We start from the raw sequence: 8927 nt of genomic DNA on the forward strand, positions 1-8927 counted from the left end.
AAAAGAAACGACACAGCACCGATGCGCTTAGCTTTTTAGGGTTCCGTGCCTCAAAAGGAAAAACGGAACCCTTCTGGGAACACTTTGTTGTCTGACCGTCTGTCTATCTGTTTGTGTGTCCGTTTGTCGTGTCTGTCAAGAAAATCCATAGGGTACTTCCCGTAGATCTAAAATCATGAAATTGGGCTGGTAGGTAGGTCTTATAGTACAAGTATAAAGGAATAAATCCGAAAACCTTGAATTTGAGGTTACATCACAAAAAAAATATTCATTCAAAATTCCAAATTTCATGATTCTAGGTCGACAGGAAGTACCCCATAGGTTTTCTTGACAGACACGACGGACAGACGGACAGATAGACAACAAAGTGATCCTTTATGGGTTCCGTTTTTTCTTAACCCTAAAAATAGATAAAAAAAAACTTAAAAACCATCAACACTAAATAGTAAAAGCAATTTAATTTACTATCCAAAAAATGATACTATAGAACTACATTTTACTTCTGTATACATAATAATGTGTTCGATAAAAATTAAATTATTTTTTATTTTTTAGTATTGGTGGGGGTTTTTTTTATTATGCATAATAGTGATTGATTTATTATGCAAAATTGAAAAAAATACCCGAGTACGGGACCCTCGGTGCGCGAGTCTGACTCGCACTCGGTTGGTTTTTTTTCCATAGAGCAAAAGCATGTTAGAAGCGGCAATGGAGAAAATTTAATGTGTGTTGATATCGTAAAAGACCTGAATTAATATTTTTTATTCAATTATAAATTAGCACTTGTTTGCTATCTCACCTGGTAAATAGCAGTAGGTAGTAAGTGACGATGTGAAGCGTACTTTGACTTTACTAAGACTACATTCAGAGTCAATATTGAATCGTGCTATAATGCATAAAATTTAAGAAAGTGCTTGCCATTTAAGTTCTATCCGTCAATTGATATTTGAAAAAACCGGCCAAGTGTGAGTCAGACTCACGCACTTAGGGTTCCGTACTCGGGTATTTTTTCCAACATTTTGCACGATATATCAAAAACTGTTATTCATAAAAATATGTTTTATAATGTACAGGTAAAGCCCTTTCATATGATACCCCACTTGGTATAGTTACCTTACTTTGAAAATCAAAGCACATTTAATTTTTTTTCAAACGATGTAACCAAATGCGGGGTTTTCAGATTTATTCCTGTACTTGTGCTATAAGACCTTCCTACCTGCCAAGTTTCATGTCTCTAGGTCAACGGGAAGTACCCTATAGGTTTCTTGACAGACACGACGGACAGACGGACAGACGGACAGATGGACAGACAGACGACAAAGAGATCCTATAAGGGTTCCGTTTTTCCTTTTAAGGTCCGCAACCCTAAAAAGGGTAAAGGATAATAATATGTAAACCAGTGTCCTACCCGTTCAGAGTTCAGACCTGAGCCAATTTGGAAATTGTAAAATACTGACTCGATCGGGGGCTTGATATCGAACCCAGGACCTCCCACTTAAATGCAATAGGTATATAAATAAGATCATGTTAACAAACTGGATTAATTGAATTTATACACAAGGATGGTTGGTGAGAAATAAAAATGGTTTTGTAGGGGTAATAAAAAGTATATATTTTTTATATTAAATTTATGAATGAATAAAATATATGAAAATAGAATATGTTTGGTATTATAAAAGTGAGGCAGTATTAGTGATTTTCATCAGTTTATTTTAACACAGAAAATTATTTAACTTGTTACTGAAAATTAAATCTGATTCAAAAAATTAATCAGTGATTTAGATATTTTTATTTTATTTTTAAATTTCACTCATAACTTTGACCACAGTGCCGAGTGAGAGTGCAGATTGTGAGTTATGAATAAATTTACAAAATGCCTACACTTAAAAGAATTCAGAAGTCAATTTAGATGTGAAAGCCCTAAGGGCAACAATAATTTAGTTAATTTTATAAGTTATTAAAATGTTCGCGTAGAAGCTTATCAAGAGTTTTGATCTTTTAAATAACCTAACTGCAATATTAATTTGATCAGAGTGCACTTGATTTTGCAATCACTTAATCAAAATGGCGACCTAAACACAAAAGCGTTTAATAGTCATTCAGTCTCGAGTCGGAACGAGACTGGCTTAAAAATTATTTCCCTAAAATTTGCCTTAATAAGTAGGGCTATATATTTCGACATAATACTAAGTACTAACTATTTCTGAAACCGGTAAAGAAGTTTTGCTTTAAATAAAAGTTGAAAAAACTATAACCCGACTACGGAAAAATGAGACAACTTGAACTCGACTTGGTACAAGTAAAATAAACTAAAAAGAAAGAAACAAGATAGGTGCTTAGTGCATCGTCTTGAGTAAGATTCAATACGAATGCCGTGGTCGTGCGTTGTCGACAGCGTATTTCTTATCCTTGATTGACGGCATTCCCAATGATTTTATTTGTCTACCAAATTAGAATATTTTCTTTTTGCTATCGACAACGCACGACCACGGCATTTGTATTGAATCTTACTCAAGACGATGAAGACGATGATAGCACTAAGCACCTATCTTGTTTTTGTTTTGTTTTGTTTCTTTCTTTTTAGTTTATTTTACTTGTACCAAGTCGGGTTCAAGTTGTCTCATTTTTCCGTAGTCGGGTTATAGTTTTTTCAACTTTTTTTTTATTTGAAACTTTTCCGTTGTCTATGATGCGACGACCAACCGAGGTCTCGTGAATGACCAACAGGTGGCGCTGAATAAGAAATAATAATTATAATAAAAAATGGTTTTCTGTCGCTTGGTATATTTTAATAATAACTATATTTATATTTATTAACTCAAAATTTTCTCCTCTTTCATTGGACATCTCACTCGACACAATAGCAATTATTTTTTTTTAAGACCCTCACTTTTTTGATGTAACATCCATCTGGCCGATTTTTTTCGTATAAAATATAGCCTATGTCACCCGGGCCTTTACAACGAATCGATTGACACCTCATTCATCAAAATCGGCCCAGTAGTTTAGGCGCTACGGTGGAACACACAGAATCTGGATACAAACATACATACATACATACACTGCTAAAATCATAACCCTTCCTTTCAGCTTTGCCATAGTCGGGTAAAAAACGCTCAAGGTATTCTGTCTTTTTTATTTATTTGCCGCCTCTGCCACTTTCATAAGCTGCCGCGAAAACTCTGCGTCATCACTACATAGTATAAAACCCATAAACTGTCAGTCCCTACGTATGCTTAGATTTGCAAACGCTGGCTATGAGATAGGTCAAAAAAAGGGTTCCGTTTTTCCTTTTGAGGTACGTAACCCTAAAAATTTATGCCATCAAGAAATAATTAGTATTTTCAAATTTCAAAGGTAACTATTTATAACAAGTGGGGTATCATAATATTGTGAAAGGGCTTTACTACGTAGTTATATATTTTTATGCACAATAGTTTTTGATTTATCGTGTAAAATTTCGAAAAAATACCTGAGTACTGAACCCTCGGGGCGTGAGTAAACTACAACTAAAATAATAAAAGTAAACAAAGAATCTGTTGTTAGTAACCTACCTATGTACCTATCGTACAATTTGCAATATAATTATGAAGGTATATCGTACACGACAAATCGAGATGGCAATCGGGGTGGAGACACCCCGCACACCCGCACAGTCCCCGCGCTAGCGAGCGGTGCGGGCGAGCGCAGGTGTGCGGGGCGTCCCCCCGCCTCATATTCCAATTGCCATCTCGACCTATCGCGAACTTTAGTCGGCGATAGGTCGAGGTAGGTTATTATAACAGTAGCATCTATAGTACGGGACAGGTCGACATGGCAATCGGGATGGGGACGTCCCACTCACCCGCACAGCCCTCGCGCTAACCCGGTGCGGGATAGCGCGGGTGATGTGCGGCTCATTACCCGATTGCCATGTCTACCTGTCGCGTACTATGGGGTGCTTTTATAGGTACCTCTACCTACTTATAAAATAAGTTTTGACCATTATTGTAATCTGTGTCGGTAGGTAGGTAGGTACTTAGTACTTACCTACTTACAGTATTTTGCCCAGCTGCTTACAAGAATGACGCAACAAGGAATGGTGTGTGTTTATCTATATACTAATAAATAAAATTGGAGTGTCTGTCTGTAATTTCGAAATAACTACCTCATATAAAGCTCATAATATGGTTATTTGAACGATACCATAACCGAATCACACGTTTTTAAAATTTTTGTCTGTCTGTCTGTCTGTTTGAAAAGACTTATCTTCGGAACGGCTGAACCGATTTTGACGGGACTTTCACAGACAAGTAGAGGATTCATCAGGGTGTAACATAGGCTACTTTTTTAACCGACTTTCAAAAAAGGAGTTCTGTTTTTCTACCTATGTATACCGAAATCTTCGAGATTTCTGAACCGATTTGAGTAAATTTTTTTTTAATCGATAGAGGAACTTTGCGACATTGCTCTATAAAAAATTTAGATTCCAACTCCTCAATCCTGATGCTGCAGGGGATCTGATCACCAAAGTGGATGGGATTTAGAAACTGTCGTCGGTTATAACTTGATATTGAAGGTATATTTACCAAGTAAAGACTTTGTCGCGCGGTACGGATAGACTACTTTTGTTCTGGGAACTCAAAAGTTCCCACGGGATTTCTAAAAACCTAAATCCACGCGGGCGAAGCTGCGGGCATCAACTAGTTCATAATAAAAAGAAGAAAAGTTTGTATGAAGTAATCTCTGGAACTACTGAACCAATTTTGAAAATTCTTTCATCAGTAGAAAGCTACTGCTTTCTGGTAAGCATTATTCCTGAGTGACATAGGCTGTACCTATTTATTTTCAAAAAAGCCGTAGGTACGAAGCCGGGGGCGAGGCCGTTTATAGTAAGTAGTAGTACCTAGTTAGTCAGGAGTTTCAATGTTCCACTATGGGTGACAAGGTTTTGGATTCAATTCCAGGGATCGGGCCAAAAAAGTGTGCCGCACAATATTTTTATGTAATAATAGGTATATGGGAAGATAGGTAGGTACTTACGCGATTTTCATGCTTTCAATCTTTTGTAGTTGAGATCGTTTTAGTCGAGATATTTTCGGCATCCTGATATTTGACTATGATACCTTCGTACCTACCTAACACAATTTAAAACAACGAAATAACTCTAAAAAACACTACTAAGTACCTATTTACTATGGAGTTCACTAATATTTAGATGATAAAAGTTTCTTAAAACTAAAACAAATCATCCTTATTCAATAATTTATAAATAATAATTTCGCTACAATTACACAAAAAATATTTTCCGTAAATCGAGAGCGATTGGCGGGAAAAATTGCGCACATCCACCACGTCTGAAGGGCGCCTGCCGTATGCGTCGCGTCTCCCGCGCAGGGCCGACTAGGATTATTTTACCCAAATGTGAATTTTTCATAAAGAATGTCGAAATACAATAAAATACGTTTCGAAAGTGTATCATATATATATTCCCTATTATTAAATGTAAGATTTACTTTCATGGTTGCACAGGTAAAGAAGTTGATACACGATCTTATATGAAGCTACTATTGTATAAGATTCGTGTATTTATCGTAATAAACGATTATTTGAAAAAAAAAACTCCACATAACTAAAGACCATTAACCAAACTATTGTACATATTTTTTTGAAAATTTTGTGATGTCATTTGTAGGACTAGATAGGTGTTGAATAACAATACTTTCAAAGGAATAATGTCGGCAGGCCCTTAAAAGGACGAGCGGTAGGTAAAAGACTAACGATTCTAGGTATTTATACAAAGATAACTAAGTATTTCAATTTCTAAAAAAATATCTTTTCTCGTGTAAAATATGTGTGACATACTATCTCAATAATCTCTAAGTAGTAAAAAGTAAAACTTAGCTAAACTCTTCTTCTAAAAAACTTCTAAAGCTAAAAGCTTCTGCTGTGTTTTCATATAATTATAATGTGGAATGTTAATAAAACTATGAATTCTGTTTTTGAGCAAGTACAAGCAATGAGCATAGATGCCATTAAAATCTTATTTGCGACTCCACATAAACATAAAAAGTATCGGTTGCTACTAACTTATTTGTACTTACCTATTTATTTTTCTAACATAGTTTCATAACTTGTCCAGACTAAAATCTTTGAAACTTAATTTTTAATTTTTACGGCAATAAATCTGGCATAATAAGATGAACAGACTTTAAATAGAAAATAGATAAACCGTGGGTTATCATAGCAGATAAATAGTAAAAATAAAAGTATAGATCAGTAATCATGGTACCTAGCGGCGACATTAATATATTGGAAACCGGCGAGCAAAACGGTTACCTAATTACATTTCTGCTAAAAATACTTTTTTTTTAAACCACATGTTTTTGACTCACTAAATACAAATCTGAACTTATCTTCAAGTAAGACTATGCCAAAATTGAGTCCAAAGTTCGTGATTTCGATCAAATTGGCATAATTATGTAATTCAAGAGCTTTCTTTCAGTTTTTTGCTGCTGTAATATTTCATCACACCGACCGTTTTGTTCGCCTATTAATGTACCTAACTTAAGTAATATAAAGTCACGTCCACACCAGATAAAACTTCCGTTATAGGTCGTATTGGGCGAAAATAATTAGAGAATTTATGGTTAGCGGTGTGGACGTGCCTTAGTATTTAACAGGAATAAGGATGTTTAGTTCGCGACAAGTCGACATGGCAATCGGCGTATAAGGCAGGGGGACACCCCACACACCCACACGTGACCCGCGCTATCGCGAATTTACATTTGCTCAAAGCAGCAGCTTGAAATTAACCACACAATACCATTAATATAACTGAATCTTAGCTTAACTGTTAAGGTGAGCATACCACAAGGTAGGTACCATTAAAAAAGCCTAATAAATTAGAAAACGGAAAAATTTGCATTTAGCGGTGGTAACTTATTTGAATTCTTGAACCATTTATCAAATACGTAATATTCATATTATGCTAGTATTTTTCAACTCTTAATGGAAAATAAAAGTTCATTTTGCACAATCTAACTAGTGTATTTATTTCCCCAAAACTCAAGTAAAAGAAGACATTGTAACTGATAATTTTCAGGTATTTTAGATTTTTCTGTCAGGATTACATTACTTTCTTTTTTATCATTTAAGAAATTGTGATTGAATGTGAATATATCGAACAGAATATCACCACTCCATACCAACTAAAATTACCCTAAGTATCCACTAGCATTAAAACTTTCAGAAGACGCTGTCACTGTCATATCACTTTAATTATACAAGTATCACCTGCTGAAACTAAGCTAAAATGGACATGTTGCAAGTTAGTGTTTTATTAGTGCATGTGACTTGCCAGAACTATTATCTGCAAGTTTTATTGCCACTTCGTATGGTGGACACTTGACCTTACCCTAAGTATGTGGGTTACAAATGATTAAACTAAAGATTTTACGATATTTTATTTAAATAAGAATTCTAATCCTTCACAGGATGTGTAATCTTCATTGCTAGTCTAACATGAAAAATCTAGATACCTAATAATATATTTTTTTGAATCAGTTTAAGGGCGGGTATATACTATAGTGTATATAATTAAATTGTTAAAAATGTACAATTAGACCAGCATACGAAATAAGCTTCTATTTAAAGCCATACACATACCATGCTATGTTTTCAAAAAAGAAAATGTATAGGCAGCGGCCGTGGAAACACGGCAGCCTTTTAGAAGCTTCAATAAATAGATCAGATATGTAAGTTGGAAGATCCATAAATAAATAAACAAATAAAAATATTTTTATTTAATTAAACTTTTACGAGTACTTTTGAATAGCGTGTCGTTCGGATCATGTCTGTCAATGTATACCCGCCTTACGCCCGATATTACCAATAATCCCTAAGATTTAGACTTAATGTCTACTACACTAATTTGAAACTTATTTCTAATAAAAATTATCTAATAACGCAGTAATTCTTGATTAAGGATGATTCACATTACACGGTGTCAGAGCCACGTTGTGCTTCGGTCTCCCATGAAACCCGGTTCCCACTTAATTCGGACCAGAGATGTGTTCAGTCGACTTATCAGATTCTTAATGATGCAGATGTAAAAAAATTATCACGTCATCTTAAAAATCTGATATGATTGGTCGACTGAACACATTAGCTCCCCAGCGCTCCGCTTAGAACCTAATCTAAGCCTTAGGTGGAAACCGGGCCACAGTCTTGTTACGTAGCTCCTTGGCTGCCCATATAGCAGGGTACTCACCTAGCCATATAGCATGTAACGTATCTGGTACTGAATCGAGTACGTAGGCATGAGCCCGCTGCGAGCCACTCACGCGTGGAGCGCAGTGACCCGCCGAGTGGCGGTATCACTGCGAACACAAAGGCGGCTTGCAGGTTGATACAGTATCAGATACGTTACATGCTATACGGCTAGGTGAGTACCCTGCTTTGGAACCTAACCTAAGCGGTAGGTCGAAACCGGGCCACAGTCTCGTTACGTAGCTCATAATATGAGTACATATATCGACACGGCACGGGCTCGACCCGCCTGTGGCACGGTGGAATGTGAATCAAAATTTAAACACAAAAATTGAAAAGGTAGATATAAATAAAATAAAATTAATCATTTGCCATGTCGGCTCAACAAGGCAGACTAGACTTTCTTACCGTTGGGTTAATTTGAGACGTCACCAATCCCAAGTTAGAATGGCTTTATATTTGTCTACCTACATAAATAGAAATCTCTGACGAAAAACTTACTTTCTTATTTAAATATACTTATACTGTATATAATATGCTGTATATAATATGCTGTTAAAAAGTAGCTGAGTAAATAGAAATACATAAATAAAAATCTCCCCCGAAAAGTTCAATTTACTACAAAATATTCTTATTTAAATACACTTAAGTATACTGCATATAATATGCTGTTAAAA

The 8927-nt window shown here is 35.5% G+C and overlaps 1 long non-coding RNA gene across 1 annotated transcript in view; it reads right to left on the reverse strand.

Annotated features, from left to right (window-relative positions):
• Nucleotides 1-5728: 5728 nt before the first annotated feature.
• The window catches only part of LOC123864333, a 4130-nt gene continuing 931 nt past the window's right edge, over nt 5729-8927 (reverse strand). The window contains exons 1-2 of the long non-coding RNA XR_006795751.1: nt 8873-8927; nt 5729-8754 (exon numbers count right to left, since the gene is read on the reverse strand). The exon at nt 8873-8927 is cut by the window's right edge and continues 931 nt beyond it. This is a non-coding gene — a long non-coding RNA (uncharacterized LOC123864333). The remainder of the gene's footprint in view (nt 8755-8872) is intronic.

Source organism: Maniola jurtina, chromosome 4 (assembly GCF_905333055.1).
Source record: "Maniola jurtina chromosome 4, ilManJurt1.1, whole genome shotgun sequence".
In the NCBI taxonomy this organism is placed as follows: Eukaryota; Metazoa; Arthropoda; class Insecta; order Lepidoptera; family Nymphalidae; genus Maniola; species Maniola jurtina.